Below are 17218 nucleotides of genomic sequence, written 5' to 3'. Positions count from 1 at the left end.
AGTATATTAACATGTTTTAAAGTCATCTACAGAGGTAAGGATTAAAGCCAAGGAATGCAGCTTTCATGGTGTAATTTCAGGCAGTGGGTGGAATAGATATTTTTGGATTGTGGCTCCTCCATGTGCTCCTGACATTCTAATATAGAGATGACTTCCTACTGTATCTACACATAATGGTTTTTGGACTTTGTCATTATGATTTGAGTATGATGAGCATTACTGGTGCTTGGCTCTGTACTACATAATTGGTCCTGTTCAAAGACACAGTGGGAAAGAGTTTCTTTGATTAAGTTCTGTTCAGTTTTATTAAATATTTCTTGAATCCATTCCTTCTTCTCCAGCCCCATCACCACTGTCATGGTTCAGGAATTCATCATTTTCTACATGCATCACTGCATCACCTCCTAATGGGTTTTCCTGCTGCTGGGCTCTTCCTCTACACAGCAGGCAGAGTGATTTTTCGAAAACATGCATATGATCCTGTCAACCCTTTACTTAAAAGCCTTCAGTGGCAGTGTTCTCAGCCTCTGGTGTCATAACACACCGGTTTGTCACATCAGTTGTAAGGCAGACTTATCCATCTATCTAACAAATATTTATTGAGCAGCTACTATGTGTCAGTTACAGTTGTAGGTATTTGGGGAGTACATCAATAAACAAAATAGACAAAAATCTCTGCATGTTGTCAGAAACTTGTTAGTAATAAGAGTTAAAGTCCTGAAGATTGTGAGTGATTTATCTGTTTGATTATTATAGTGGATACATATTTATTTCTACAATAACTTTACGCTAAATCACTTGGGCAGTGAGGTGCTCCTTGATGGGGAGCGGAAGGGGGGATTTATAGCTAGTAGTTGGGGAATCGTGTGTAAATCTGGATATGCCTTTGTCATTGTGCATCTGAACAGTGTCATCATTTGTCTACAGAAAAAAGATGTTAAGCATTCTACTTGTCTACAAGATAGGGTACACATTTTTTAGCCATCATCATTTGGCCTCCACTTACTCCATCAAGCTCATTCTCTGCCACTCCCTGCCTTTCACAGTATACGATCTGGTCCTTACCTTTAAAACTGATTTAACTTCCCACCATTAGAAGCATTTGAGTCATAGATAACTGAAATATATAAATACTTTTCTTACAAGGCCAGAGGTCATATCCTTGTGGGAGAAGGAACCAAGTTCATATTGTAAACTGAAAATGAAGAGCCAAAGGGAATATGGTGGGACCATCAGATTCCTGCTAATAGATAACATTTATAGTATTTTAGAAAAGTATATTTCTTAGCATTTGATAAAAATAGACACAGTCACGATAATAAATCTGAAAACGTTTACTGGTACATTATTAGTCAATCAAAAGTACAGCAAGCACATTGGAAAATGGGATAGTTTTGGAGGCTAAGAAAGAAGTCGTGGAGGGATTAGTCTCATCTTGTCCATGTGTGAGGGGGGAATGGACAAAAATGAACTGGAGAAGAAGATTTTTGCTATCATACAAAAACTCTCAAGTGATGCAAATAGGAACCAAGGTCTGGTAGATTCCTGCGGCCATCAGAATTGCTCCCCATTACAAAGTGGGCTTCCAGTCGATTCACATTGTTTACAGCCTTAACTCTGAGCCACATGCCCAATTCATCTCATGCTCAGAACAAAGATTTTCTGCTAATTCTTTCTTTCTTTCTTTCTTTCTCTCTCTCTTTCCTTCCTTCCTTCCTTCCTTCCTTCCTTTCTTTCTTTCTCTCTCCTTCCTTCCTTCCTTCCTTCCTTCCTTTCTTTCTTTCTTTCTTTCTTTCTTTTTCTTTCTTTCTCTCTCTCTCTCTCTCTCTCTCTCTCTCTCTCTCTCTCTCTCTCTCTCTCTCTCCCTCTCTCCCTCCCTCCCTTCCTTCCTTCCTTCCTTCCTTCCTTTCTTTGCACTGCGTGGCTTGCAAGATCTTGGCTCCCCAATCAGAGATTGAACCCGGGCCCCCCGGCAGTGGAAGCATGGAGTCCTAACCACGGGACGACCAGGGAATTCCCCTAATTCTTTCAACTTCTGACATTGGGACATGTCTTCCATTTTTGATGTCAAAAGTGATGGTTGACACAACTTGTGGCAGCTTGGAGCGGGAGAAAGTAAGGAATCAAAGAAGCTGCTCTTGTTTAGGTTTTTATAGAAAGGTGTCAAAGGGAAAACTTTAAGCACAGATATGGCTGGCTGGAAAAGATCTGGCTAGGAGTCCACAGATGGTGTTGAATGGAGATGCCCTTACATTGCTTTTTCAGGACACTCAGTATGCCTGGCTAGTGATTCATTAGGGCACAGTCCACTAAGAGGTGTGGGAGAATTGAACAACATCAAAGACACTCCTAGGATGTATTTCAGTATCTTGAAGCAGGAAACAAGAGTAGGGACTCAAAGCCATGAGTCATTCAGGGGAACCTAAGGAGGAAGAGTATAGCAAGCAGGCCAAGAGGTCCAAAGCCTGTGATTCTACAGCTGTTGGGGTAACCTTGGGGGATTATGCCACAGGGTTCTCAGGGACAGGGCATGTTAGAGAGCTGTGCCCCTCCCCACCCATTTCTGCCCCCATAAACAGGGCTCGGCAGTTCTCTCCTCAAAAGGACCACTGTTCAGTTATTTTGGTCCTTGCAGCCGAGGCTTCAGTGCCTGGCCTCTCTCCAACATTGTGTGAAATGCAGTGAGGGGCTGTGCTGGGGTGACCCACACTTTGTAATTAACCCTCCTCTTTAGCAACTCCGCTGCTTCTGATGGGGCAGGGCACACATGTTTGTGGTTATGTAACTGCCAACCAGAGCTGGGCCAGCCATTTGCTGGCATCCTAATTGTCTCCAATCACAAAGAAATGAATTGCAGTGAGAAAAGTAATGAGAAATGGAGCACCCTGGCTGCCAGCCAAGGGCTCCAAACTGTCAGCTGCAAAGCCCAGGAATCTGGCATCAAAGCAGGACATTGGAAGTTGGGCTGGAGCCAGGGGAGCCAGAAGCCATGTGCCAACTTGCTGAAGGAGGGTTGGGATGGGGGGCGAGCGGGGGCAGGGGAGTAGTGGGACCTGGGGAAAGAGAACACTTGAGTGCAGGAGAGAGGAGAGATTCAAGCACTTTCCCTTGTGACCTCTCCTTCCTCTCCTCTGATCCCCAACAACCTCCAATGCCACCTTAGCGGTGACCTTGAGAGCACAGGAAAGTGAAGAGAGGGCAGGGCAGGGGGCAAAGAGGAGGAGGGTAGATAAAAGAAGTCTGCATGGATTTAAATGATGAAGAAGACAAAAAGATCTCAATGAACTGTTATTTTCCACCCTATCTTGAGTTTGCTTTTGCTACTGCCACTGTGGAAGAAGGGCTATTGATGGTCTTGACCCCATCACTGGGGCTGTGGCCGCCTCCGCTGATGCTGCTGGTGTAGTTATTTCAATTATGGGGATTCCAATGATGAGTGAGTACAGGCACAGAAACCTTAGACCTTTAAGTCAAGATTACCTTCTATGAGTGGAATTAAGACGAATAAAAATGTCATGGAATGAGACCTACACTCTCTAGAAATGTCCCGAGAGTTCATAAAATGGGCATTTTACTAAATGCCTAGTAAAAGGCAGTCAGTAAAGAGGAGTTTCGGAGTATCAAGTCTATCAAGCCTCAGTCAAGCTGGAGAATCTCACATCCTTATGTGCATTAGCTTGGCTGCAGCTGAAACCTAATGGCAGCTGGATCTTGCTAATAGGGAAAGCTGGTCTGCGATGAGCTTGCAGCGGGGAGCCCCTTATGACCAGATTTGTCACTGAGTGCTCAGCATCGTCAGAGGAAGAGGGTCTGAAAACCAGGCAGACAGAGTATTCTTGCCCTAGAGAAGCCCTTCTGTTGTAGGCTGGAATGTTTCGCAGATGCTCACAGTGGTTGGGTGGGAAGTTCTTCAGAACTCTACCATTTCTGTTGATGTGCTGACTCATGAATTCATTCCATAAATATTTATTGGGCACCAACTGTATGGCATACACTTTGCTAGTCCCTGGGAATAAAGAAGTGACGAAAACAGACACAGCCCCTTCCATCATTGACCATTCAGTAGAGCAGAAAATCAGAGGGTTGTTCAAGAAAGTCCTGAGGAACTGTGTAGCACAGGGAACTCTACTCAACACTCTGTAATGACCTATAGGGAAAGGAATCTACAAAAGAGGGGATACATGTATATGTATAAGTGATTCACTTTGCTGTACACCTGAAACTAACACAGCATTGTAAATCAACTGTATTCCAATAAAAATTAATTTAAAAAGAAAAAAAAATAAAGTCCTGAGGAGAAAGCGAGCATGGTGTGTAAATGCAAGAGCTCAGCAGCTGCCGTAGGAACTATGTAAATTGGATAAGGTGATGTGGGAGTACTGGATACGCCATGGATGTCCACTACAGCAGTCAGTGCCCCCCAGGCAACTTCTGGACTTCTAAAGCAGGTTTCCAAGGTACCCTAATTCTGGAACAGAAATACTAGTGTTAGGTCACTGGGAAATGCTGTCATATTTGTCAAGTAATTGATTAATGAGTCATATGTATACAGCTTATGGCTTAGAGCAGTGACTGGTATATAGTAATGCTACCTAAGTGTTAGTGATTATCATTATGATAATGATGGTGATGATGAGTATCCACCCGCTTTGGGTAGAGAGGCATAATTCAGTTGGAAGGGGATATACAAGAGATGTTAATATAGTGTTAACCAGATTGCGGTCTGGGTGCAGGAATTATCGTAATGGTGAGACTATTCATTATCTCAGTCATCATTCATTCATTCAAAACCTATATATTGAGCACCTACTATGTTCCAGGCTCTGCACTGAACACGAAGGCTATAAATAAAGACTAACCATTGTCCGGGTTTGAAGGTGAGGTGGAGAAATGAGCAGATTAAAAGACAGATACAGAAGTTTGTGACGTGTTTTTATATTAGGGGAAGCATACGAGCTGTGGGAATATAGAGGAGAGGCAACAAGTTCAGCCTGGTGGGTAGGAAGTGGGGTGGGCAGGTCGCAGAATACTTCCCAGAGAAGTGGAGCTGATTCTTAAAGGACCAGTAAGGATTCTTCCAGGTGAAGAGGATGCGGGGAGGGTGTCATCCCAGACAGGGGGACCGGCACAGACAAGGGTACAACAGTACTAGGGAGCATGTACCTTTAGGGAATTTCCAGATGGGTGAGACGTGTAATATAGGGTACACATGGTGAGTGGTCAGCTGTGACTGCCCAGGAAGAGGGCAGGGAGAGTACAAAGGAATCTGATAATGAAGTTTGTATTTTACCCTAAATGTAGTGGGCAGTCATTCAAAGGGCTTTAAGCAGGGCAGTAGCAAGATCAGATTTGTGTTCTAGAAAGACCCCTTCGGCAGCAGTGTGGAGAATAATTTAGAGGGAGGAAGAATGAAGACAGGAGCCCCTGGGGAAGATAAGGTTTTCTTCCACGAAACCCTGAAATTGCATCTAAAGTAATACGGGTGCTGCTGGCCAGATGCACATCTAACTGCTCTGTTCTGAGAAATGGTGGGGATCTCTGGGGTGCAGGGTGCTGGAAGGTCTGAAATTGGCTTCAGGGAAAGCAAAGAGCCTTGCACAGTACCAGGGGAACTGTCATTTGGAGAGAGAAATCTGTTTACTTGAGCAGCCTGTGTGTATGAAGGTGGGCTGATGGTGACCCGAGCGGGGTGAGTCTTGAGGTGAGAAAGCTGACTCAATGACTTTGCTGTTTTATATGCATGAACCTCTTTCTGGGTTCCCTGTATTGGTCTGCTCAGGCTGCCAGAATAAAATGCCATAGTCTGAGTGACTTAAACAACAGAAATTTATTTCTCACCATTCTGGAGGCTGGGAAGTCCATGATCAGGGTTCCAGCCAATTTGATTCTTGGTGAGAGTTCTCTTGCTGGCTTGCAGATGCCCTCCTTCTCACGATGTCCTCATGTGGCCTTTCCTCAGTGCGTGTGGAGATCTCTCTCCTCTTCCTCTTCCTATAAGGCCACTTTTCCCATCATGAGGCCTCCATCTTCATGAACTACTCTAACCCTAATTACCTCCTAAAGGCCCCATTTACAAAAAACCCCATCATGCTGGGGGTTAGCGATTCAACATATGAATTTGAGGGGGGGATAAAAACATTCACCTGCACTGAGCAAATGGCCAGATTTGAGGTTTGGTACACACCTTTGGATTTCCCAAAGGTATATGCAGAGTTTGCTTCTACTTGGTATCTCGAGAGCATTCATAAAACTCAGGCAGGAGCAGAGGGGCTTCCAGAGGGGCTTCCATCTGATTCCAGATGTTGCATAGTTGATACTCTGCTCCCTGCTAAGTGGGGTCAGGGACCCAGACCCAGATCCAATCTCTGAGGCTGGGCCTGGAAGACATTTATTCATCCCTCTGGGGTTTGCCTTTCTCATTGCACATCTCATTCAGAAAGCAAGAGTCTGTATTCCCTGAATAAGCACAGCTGACTGGCCAAGCAGATATGAGCTCAAAAGCGATTGGATGGTTGGCAGAGGCCAGCTTGAGTTGAGAATACTAAACAATTCTGAGTTGCCTACATCTACCTGTCATTCTGAAAGTGGTGGCCCCTAGGGGTAAAGCTAGGATCAAGAAGAGATGAAAAAAAGAAAGACTGGGGGTTACTATAAGTACACACTTTTAACTCTTTAGCATAAGATGGAGGTCTTGAAAAGTAGTGGGTTCTCCATTATCAAAGGCATGAAGGTAGAGGCTTGATGACAATTTGGCAAAGATGCTATAGGGGGACAAAACCAATGAATGAGGAATTAGACTGGGAAAGCGACAAACAGAAGACCATGGATCAGAACATTATATAAATTCTCGGCGGTATCATCTAAGTAAACAGACCATTACAACATGTGGGGGAAGTTCAAGGTGTTTGGGGAGCACGTTGGAGGGGTATGTCATCCAAACTTCAGAAAGGCTGGGAAGACCGCCCAGAGGAAGTGATATTTAAACAGAAACTTAAAGGATGAGTAGGAGTTAACCAGGGAAAGGGGGTTGGGATTGAGGGATACAGACCACTCCACTTTGTAATTCTCACAAAGAATTATCTGGCTTAAAATGTCACTAATCACAAGGTTAATACACCTCAATCTAGAGTCAATTCCTGTCTTGTGAGAGGTAGCATCCCTTTTGATACCATAAGATATTTGAATGAGTTTTTTTGCTTCCTCATTTAAAATATGTTCTGTATTCATCAAACATAACAATTTTTTTGACAGGATCTAAGACACAGTAGTATGGAAAAGAGAGTAGGGCCATTCTTTGCAATGCTGAGTTCTTTGTAGTCCTGTAAGCCCTGGGAAGGCAGCAGTGCAAGTGTGGATGATGCAGTGAAATGGAGCCCTGACCGAGGATCCACACAAACCCTGCTTCTTCCACCTCTTGGCACCTTCTTGGGGATGATGCTACTCAGTCGCAAGTCATTGCCAAGCTCCTTCTCACTGTCCCCTGTGATGCCTCCAGCTCTTCAGCTGTCAAGACTCTGAAAGGTATAGGCTGAGCCTGTGCTGTTTGGGGGAAAAAGATGGAGGTGGAGAAACAGACTTATGGGAGGCATTAAAAACCTCTGGGTATTTTGGGGAAAAAAAATTGAATTTTGACTTCGTTTCCACAGCCCAATTCCAAGAATAGGCTTACAAGTTTGGACTCTCTCCCTTGGGTAATATAAATGTTCAGTTAAATGCTGAGAGAACTGAAGTTCAGTTTTATGATTAACTAACTCTATCTGTCATAATCTTTTATATTGCTCACTTGCAGATTTTATGGTCACGTCCAACATCCTCTTCTCTGTGGTTGCTTGAAAACTTATCCTGCTTTAACATGCTGGAGAGACAGCATGATATAAAAAGAATAGCATGGAATTTAGAGATAGATTATGAATCCCACATCTGCATAATTAGCTGTGTGACCTGGGTCACTTAATAATATCTCTGAGTGTGTTTCATCATTTGGGATTTAAGGGTAACATCTGTCTCATAGGAAGTGTCTGGTATAGCACCTGATACACAATAGGTGTTCAGTAGACCAGCGGTCCCCAACCTTTTTGGCACCAGGGACCGGTTTCGTGGAAGGTAATTTTTCCATGGACGGGGCTGGGCGGATGGTTCAGGCGGTAATGCGAGCGATGGGGAGCAGCTCGCCCACCTGCTGCTCACCTCCTGCTGTGCGGCCTGGTTCCTAACAGGCCGCGAATGAGTATTGGTCCCCGGCCCAAGGGCTGGGGACCCCTGCAGTAGCCATTTCCCTTTCCTTAATGCATGGCCCTTCCTTCTCTTTTCTATGCTGCTATGTCTTGGGCCCTGTGAAAAACTGTTACATTTGATAGATCCAAATCATATTTAAAATAAGGAAGAAAAACCCTCAGTCACATGGCTTATAGTATCCAGAGGTGTGTTATGTCTTACAAGACAGGAATTCCAAGTTGACTTCAGATAGAATATACTGTTTGTCAGTTTTCAACACCCATTTCCTTTAAAAGATTTGTGTAAGAATGAAGGAATGGAAAACATGTTTAAACAATCACATTCTTGACCAACACTGAAAATTGTCAGTGGTGCAAACTTTTCATTTTGAACAATTTTGATTAAAAAAATCATGGTCTAGGTTCTTTTTTTTTTTTTCCATGCATAATTTAGAGCTACCTCAATAAAATGTTGTAGATTCTTTGAGCTGGAAGAAATCTTAATGATGATCTGTAATAAATGCAAGTGACAGTGCCATGGGCTGTTACCCAGGATGTTAATTGCCCCATAAACTGATCTAATAAGGAGACTCAGACTCAGTAAATAGGAGTGGCTTGCTCAAGGTGTGGTGACAGGGTTAGTGACAGGGACATTGTCTCAGTCTGCTCAAGGCTCATGCCCCAGATGGCACTTGGGTGTCACCTGCCTCTCTCTTGACCAGTTGGCAGCAGCAGGGCATGCATGAAGATTGGCTTCTCTGGCTTCTGACCTTCCCCCTCTGCCCTCCTGTTGTGGCCTGGATTCATCTGCCCAGTGCAGCTAGAGTGACAGACTGTGAGTTGACCATGTTTACCGATCTACCATATTTATCTCTTCAACTACTGGAAAATGGTCTGGCAGAGACTGAAAGTCAGAGCAGAGGAATATCCTGGTGGGGCTCATGCATGGAGGGAGCTGGGTCAGTCCAGGTAACACAGCATGGGGTGGGGGGGTGGGGCATGTATAACTCAGAACTGTAGACGGTCTCTTGAAACAGACTCAACTGGGAGGTAATTGACGGTCTGTACAGCAGCCGCTGAGACTTGTCACTCAACAGCACCACGGTTACCTTGACAAAGCATTGCTGATTGGAAATTAAAATGCATGGGATTGCATGGGGAGTGTTTTCAGGAAGAAATAGAATCGACTAAGGGACAGCATTGAGTCTCTTACAGCTGAACACCAGATGCAAGGATTTTTCAAGGAAACCGCAAGGCTCTCTTCTGTTCTGGAGCAGAAGGTTTAGTGCTTAGGTTGGTTAGAGTAAAGCTATGTTAGGAGACATTGCCAAAGCCTGAGCAGCGAGATGTCGGAGAGCTGTGTCAGAATTGATGCAGATCCAGCCCTGGGACCAGTCTGGACAAGCCGCCCTTGGACTCTATCTGCATCTGCTTGCCGGGCCCACTGGTGAAGGTGGACTCCTATCGTCCCAAATCAAACATCTGCAGTGCTTTGGGGCCAGGGGATTTGTGTGTCCAGTGAGTCACCACTTTTTTCTGACTTGCTGTGTTGGGTTAGATCAGTGATTCCCAACCACACGGGCAGACATGAGACCTGAGCTCCTTGGGGCCCCCCTATCTCCTGGGCAGGAGGTTCAGCCAGATTCTCTTTTCTTGAACTCAGATTTCGTCCATTAAAAAAGTATATATATGGAAATATAGTTTATGTCTAATGTGCTGTGAAGGCATATGTGCTGTTAATCAGTATATATTATATAATGTGGATTATATGTCAGATTTCCTCCACTAAACTGTATATATATATGTATGTGTGTATATGTATATAGAAATATTAGACAGTATAATGGCCCCCAAAGATGATCACTTCCTAATCCCTGGAATCTGTGAACATGTAACCTTACATGGCAAAAAGGACTTTGTAGATGTTTAATTTAAGGATCTCAAGGTAGGGAGATGATCTTGGACTATCCAGGTAGGCCCAATGTAATGGTAAAGTCCTTACAAGAGGGATGCAGGAGGAGTCAGAGTCAGAAAAAGGAGATGTGGTGACGGAGCCAGAGGGTGGAGTGATGCGCTTTGAAGATGGAGAAAGAGACCATGCGTCAGGAATGTAGGTGTCCTCTAGAAGCTGGAAGGGGCAAAGAAACGGATTCTCCTCTAAAGTCCCCAGAAGGAAAACAGTGATGTCACCACCTCGGTGGTGACCTTCTGACCTTCATAACTGTAGAAAATAAATTTTTATTGTTTTAAGCACTAAGTTTGTGGCAATTTGTTACAGCAGCGATAGGAAACTAATACTCCATATATATATGTATACATACACAGTATACACATATCTTGTAAGTTATAAAATTCAAGGATTAGAAAATTTATACATGTTTGTATATATTATATAAAGTGAAAATAGCAATAACTTACACTTAGAGTACTGATTATGACTCAAGATTGTGGTCTCTGGAGCCAGCTCTGCCATGTTCTAGCGTTGTGACTTGGGTAAGTCACTGAACTTCAGTTTCCTCATCTCTAAAATGGGGATAAGATCCCCCCTCATAGGGTTAAAGTGAGGGTTAAATGAGGTAATACATATATACACGAGTACCTGGCACATAGTAAGCACCATATTAGATAATGTTATTATCCTGATTTTTCAGATGAAGAAACTGAGGTTGACTTTCCCATGGCCATGCAGCTTTGAAGTGGCACAGCTGGGGTTAGGTCCTAGCCAATCCAGCTGCAGTAGGTTTCCACACTGTACTCTCATCAATAGAGGGAAAGTATCTATCATGGACTGAATGTGTTCCCTCAAAAATCCATATGTTGGAGCCCCAATCCTTAGCATAGCTGTATTTGGAGATGGACCTCCAAGGTTAATTAAGGTTAAAATGAGGTCATAAGGGTGGGCCCCTAATCAGATAGGATTAATGTCCTCAGAGCTCCATCCTTCTGCCTGTTTCACCCCTCACTCTGCTGGGAGCACGCAATAAGGAAAAGGCCATGTGAGAACATAGCAAGAAGACAGCCACCTACCCGCCAGGAAGAGAACCCTCACCAGAAACCGCATTCGCTGGCACCTAGATCTTGGACTTCCAGCTTCCAGAACTGTGAGAAATAAATCTCTGTTGTTTCAGCTACTCAGTCTGTGGTGTTTTGTTATAGCAACCTGAGCAAAACGACTAATATATTTTCCTTCCCCAGACCCCAATTCCCATTCCACAACCATACGACCTGTTACCTATTTGGTATATACCCTTCCAGATAGACAGACAAACAGACACATACACACAAACACAATTCATAATACTTTTAAAAATAAAATGCCATCATAAAATATATATGGTTTTGTAACTTGCTATTCATGTAATATATCATGAACAACTTTTTTGTTAAATTTATTTTAGTTATTGAATAATACATAGATACATTCTTTTCAAAAAGTTTGAACATTATAGGTAAAGCTAAAGTCTCCTTTGACCACCACTTTTAATCCTGATCTTCTTCTCTATGGCTTGAGATAACCACTGCGTGAGTTAGTGTGTATCTTTCCAGATTTTAAATACATTTGCACACATGCACATGTACCCATGGTAAATGTGCAGTGTTGTTTGTTGCTTGTGTCCAAGTGCTTACACAATTTGTGTCATATTGCAAGGACTGTTCTGAAACTTGGTATTGTATTTCTGAGATCTAGCTACATTCATGAACATAGATTTGGTTTATCCCTTTTAACTGCTGAATTGCATTCTGTCACGTGAGTGTATTGCATATTTATCCATTCCATTACTGGTGAACCTTTAGGTCACTTTCAATTTCTTGCTATTATAATGTTTCACTTAGTTTTCTTATCCAGTCTTCTTGCATACATGTGAAACTGGTTCCCTGTGGGTAGAGACCCAGGAAGAGGAAAAGCTGGATCATGGGATATACACATTTGCAGTTTTTAATAGACTGCCAAGGAACTATCCAAAGTGATTGTCCTCTTTATATTTCTCCCAGTGGTGTATGAGAGTACTCTTTTCTCTACAGTATCATCAACACTTGATTTTGTCAGTGTTTTAATTCTTGCAGATCTGATGAGTGAAAAATAGAATCTTCTTGTTTTAGTTTGCATTTGAAAAAGTTAATCAATTAGATGGCTGAACAACTTTTCAAGCTGGCTACTTGCATTTTCTCCTTTATGAATTGCCTGTTCATATTCTTCCCCCAATTTTTATTGCATTTTTACCTTTTTCTTATGATTATGATTTGTAGGAGTCCTTGTGAATATCTTTCTGTCTAAATACATGCAGGTCTACTTTATTTATTATTCAGTGGTGCATAGTATTCAATCATACACATCAGAGGCCAGAAAACACTGAAGTCAAATCTGGCCTTCCATATGTTTTTGTAAATAAAGTGGGTTTTTTTTTTAAAGACATGGCCATGTCCATTCTTTTACGCATTTTCTATGAGTGATTAGTGCTACAACAACAGAGCTGAGTAGTTGTGACATGGGCTATATGGCCCACAAAGGCTAAAATTGTTTATGGCTCTTTATAGGAAAAGTTTGCTCTGATATAGATAAATCAAAATTTGTTTAACCATTCCTCTTTTGATACATAAATAGGTTGTTTCCCATTTTCCCACTGTTATAAACCATGTGTAATTAATATCATACACATATCTTTCTCTGCAGATGTGAACATTTCCTTTGACTGGATTCTTGGAAGTAGAATTTCTGGCTTATCAGAAGGCTGCTTTTAGTGAAACTTGCTTATTTGAACTAGTACTATGTCTGAATTGGAGGATATTTTACAGAAGTATTGTTATTTCTTAGGAATAATGATATCTTCCCATTATTTAGAATCGGCTAGGTACCAGGCATCGTATTAGATGCCTTATTTAATTAGGTATACTATCTCATTTAATCCTCCAAGCAACACTGAAATGGGTATTAATAACTGCCTTTTACATATGAGGAAATTGAGGTTTTGTGACATTAAGGAGCTTGTCCAAAACCACAGAACTGGTGTGTGGTAGAGCCAGGATTTGAACCCATTTTCAGACTTCAAAGCTCCCATATTTTCTACTACACAGTGATGTCTCTCAGTGAAAAAAACTAGGTGATGTGCACTATTGACATAATATCACATTACAAGTAGCAATTTTACATATTTGTTCTTTTTTAACTGAACAGGTAACAACATTTGTAATTAATGCTAAGTTTCTGTAGACAGATGGGTTAAATTAATTTTATAGACTCAAAAACTGTTGGCTTTCTTAAGCAAGCTAAACATTTCCTTTGCAATCTTATTTATGCTTCTATAAATAAAGGCACAGCTGTGATGTGGTGGAAAGAATACTGGATTTAGAAATCCAAATTTGGAAAACTCGTGGTTTCTGCCTCCTTCCAAGGCTGCTGTGTGATCGTGGGCAAATTTCCTACCCTCTCTGTGCCTCAGTTAGTTCACAGTGCTGTGAGAAATCAGTGTAAATAGCTGTGAAGTGCTTGATATAGTGTCTGGCATGTAATGAGGGTACAGTCTGTGATGGTCTTCATCCCCTGAGGATATTTCCGGAAGGAGGGTTCAATCTGATAAACCCTGAGTACATTTCAGTGAGCTTGTTTCAAGCTCAAGTTCCGCCCTGCTCTGAAGCCCTCAGGCCACACCCTTGGCATAATAGTAACTGAGAGATGCCAGTCCATTGCCAAGAATGTGCCTAATTCCTGCAGTACAGAAAGGAGAAGCTGGGTTGTGACCTTGCCTGGCATTTAAATATTGTTATGCCTGGTCCGTGCTCTGTGGCGCACTGAGAAACAGTATGAACAGCTCACATTTATTCAACACTTAACTCTATACCATCGACGGTGCCAATTATTGATTTAATTCTCACCGCAGTGCTGGTAGACCAGTACTCCTTCTGTTCCTCAGAGGAATAGACTAGATGAGGAAACAGAGGCCTAGACAGAGTACAAAGAGGCGTGTGCTCAGTAGGTAGAAAAGCTGGGATTTGAATCCACATCTCTCTGACACTTAGGCCTGAGCATTTAGCCACCATACTATACATTCCCCCTTGAGAGGAGAATCCCTGGCTGGGAATATATATGTGTTTATTTCAGCTGCAGGCTTCGGGTTGGGAGGATGTGCCCTCTGGGGCGTGCCGTGCATCAGACTTATATAAGCTAAATGGTCATCTCTTAATATCTGGAGGGTAGGATTGCCTTTCTTGATTGTCTGGTGCCAAAAATCAACACGTCTGCCTTGGCTATAATGAGTTTTCTTGCCATCTCAGGGAAGCCTCCCCAAGCATCAGGAAGCGAGATCTGACGGCCGACAATTTTGCTTTTATCACTGCCTTTCTCCTGTCAAAGAAGGAGTCTCTTTCACCCCAAATTGCTGCCTAGCATCCATGTCTGAACCAGATCAATTTGTCTGTGCCACTCTGTTGGGATTGCTGTCATTTTTTTTGGTTTTAGCTGCCTCCTAGACCATCTTGTTGGCAATATAAACTCCAAATGGACTGGAACTCGTCGTTTATGGCCTCTGCCAGATTAAACATTTAGAACATAATATACCCAGCTTCAAAAACAATTGTGCAGCCTTCCAGCCAGGCAGCATATTGATTTTAATTTGGGTAATTGCACACATTTTTCAGGTCTTAGGAGGGACTCTGAGGCTTTGGACTGCCAGTGGCTCATGGCCTTTCTCCTTCCCCACCCCTGTTTTTCCACTTGGGGCTGGAAGAGCCTAGAGATCACAGGGCCAGAAGCAAAGGCCTCCTTTCGTGCCCCATGTTTTCCCTTTTGGAACTGAGACCATCTCAGCCTCAGATCTAAAACGGCTATGAAGTAGAAAGGCAGCAAGGTAACTAGGAATAGTGTGGACAGAGCTGGGTTCAGATCCCTGCCTTACCTGGAATGGCACATGACCTTGGGCGAGTCATTTCAACCTCTGGATCTCAGGCTTCTCATCAGTAAAATGGGGGCAATGAGGACATTTAACTCACAAAGCAGATGTTAAGCTTAATTATCATGTGCTGGAAGATCCTCCATAAAAATTTAATGAAAATGGACTAGTCTGCAAAGATATATAATGCACTTTTGTTGAGTTGACTAACCATGGCAGAATATTTGAATGCCTAAGAGGGGTTTCTTCTCATCCCAAGGATGTATTGATTCAACAACCACTGCGTGGAGATAATGGGCCTGGTGGCTTTTGCATTTTGGTAACAATGGCAGCATCCTGCATACAAGGCTGACGGTGCATAGCGTCATCAATTAGCCAATTCCCGGGACTCAGTCATCAATACAAGACCCCAGTGCAGTTTCCGCTTGTTCATTCAACATACATTTGCAGACTTCTCACCTTGCAAGGTGCTGCTACATAATTGTGAGTAAGTGTTTGCCTTCAAGGAACTCACTATTTAGGGTGGAAGACAAGCACACATAATGGTAATGACAGTGCAGTGCTCTAGTGGCTGTTCTCAAAGAAACATCTGCCAAGGCTGGGGAAGGCCATTCTAGGTCTCCTTATTTTCCATGGTCTCAGAGGGACTCATAGTAGCAGAGCTGCTAGGAACCGAAACTCAAATACACTGGCTTAAACACATTATCAGGTTGTTTTCTGACTTGTAAAAGAAGTCTGGAGGTCAGCAGCTAGGGCTGGGGAGCTCCAGCTGTCACCTCAATATGCCAGCAGGAAGAAGAGAAAGGATGAAGGGACAAAAGGTATTTACTATCAGCTGAGTAAGAAACCGTGGCCACTTACCTCTTGTTGAGACCCCTCCAGTCTGCTAGCTGGGCGTTTTGCTGCCCCCTGCAGAACAGGAAGGGAGAGTGCTTATTGTGTAGAAAACTAGCAATCATTGTAACGATACACCTGATAGAATGTTACCTTCTTCCCACCACCTTGAGTGTTCCTACATCTGTTTAAAAATAAAGATGGGTGAGGGAGCGGTCAGGCTGAACCAATGACAGAGTTTTGTGGTACAAGATGAGATACCATGGTTTTCAGTGGCAGGATTAATGTTGATTTGTTTTCCTGGTGTGATGAGTGGGGACTAAAAGGGTGACAGACGGAGATGAGATGGAGTGGCTGAGCTGATTGGAGGCCGACTCGGAAGGAAGTGGCTTCCTGGGGTTGGCTTTGGGAATGGAGCACATGACAGACCTGTCTACTGCAGAGAAGCCACTTTTCCTGTCTTCCACTGAAATGGGGAAAGCTATAGAGAACACCAGGAGGTAATCAGTATTTGGGAGCCATTTCTCTGGCTAAGATGCCCTGACCTGAATCTGCAACAGCAGTCAAAGGAGTTTTGCTACTTAACCAAACTGCCTGAGAGGCCCCAAACCGCTGGAATGAGTTTGAGCTCTCAGAAATGAGCCTGGAAATTATGCTATCAGCCTCTTGCATTCTTAAATTGACCTGTCATGATGGTATGAAGCAATTGTGTCTTTCAGATCAGCATAACCTTCCACTTAAAAACAGCTTCTAACTCTGGTTGCAGAGAAGTTAAATTAGAATAATGAATAGAGTTTGATAAGTGAAAATCTAACTTTGCCTGCTTGTAGAGAAATAGCTGAATGTCGGCTAAAAATGAATGTGTCAGTACCTTGGAGAGGCTGACAAGTGATAGATGCTGACAACCCATTTTGTGGAGAGGTACTCAGAGGTATGGGGATACATAGGCTATGGGACTTACTTTAGCATTTATCCTCACCCCCTCCTCCATTCCACTCACACAAAGCTGTTGACCACACTGCCACTGTAGAAGTGTCCACACGTCCGGCTGACTGCCCTCCATCCCCGCTGGTGCCCACAGACACCCCAAACTCAGCCTGTCCAAAACTGACTATCATCCCTCCCCCTTAACTCTGTTTTCCATCCAAATTAGAACTCTGGGTGACATTCTTGACTCCACCCCATATGCCCAATTCTGATCAATCACAAAGTCCTGTTAATACAAATGCCAGAATTTTCCTCAAGTTCATCTTCTCCTTTCCACCCTTAGTACAATGACCCTTGTTC

The 17218-nt window shown here is 43.1% G+C and overlaps 1 pseudogene; it reads right to left on the bottom strand.

Moving 5' to 3' along the window:
• LOC133099889 (ferritin light chain-like) overlaps positions 1 to 16994 on the bottom strand; it is an 82928-nt pseudogene extending 65934 nt beyond the window's left edge.
• Positions 16995 to 17218: the final 224 nt, after the last annotated feature.

Source organism: Eubalaena glacialis, chromosome 10 (assembly GCF_028564815.1).
Source record: "Eubalaena glacialis isolate mEubGla1 chromosome 10, mEubGla1.1.hap2.+ XY, whole genome shotgun sequence".
Lineage (NCBI taxonomy): Eukaryota > Metazoa > Chordata > Mammalia > Artiodactyla > Balaenidae > Eubalaena > Eubalaena glacialis.
This window is presented reverse-complemented; position numbering and strand designations above follow the sequence as displayed.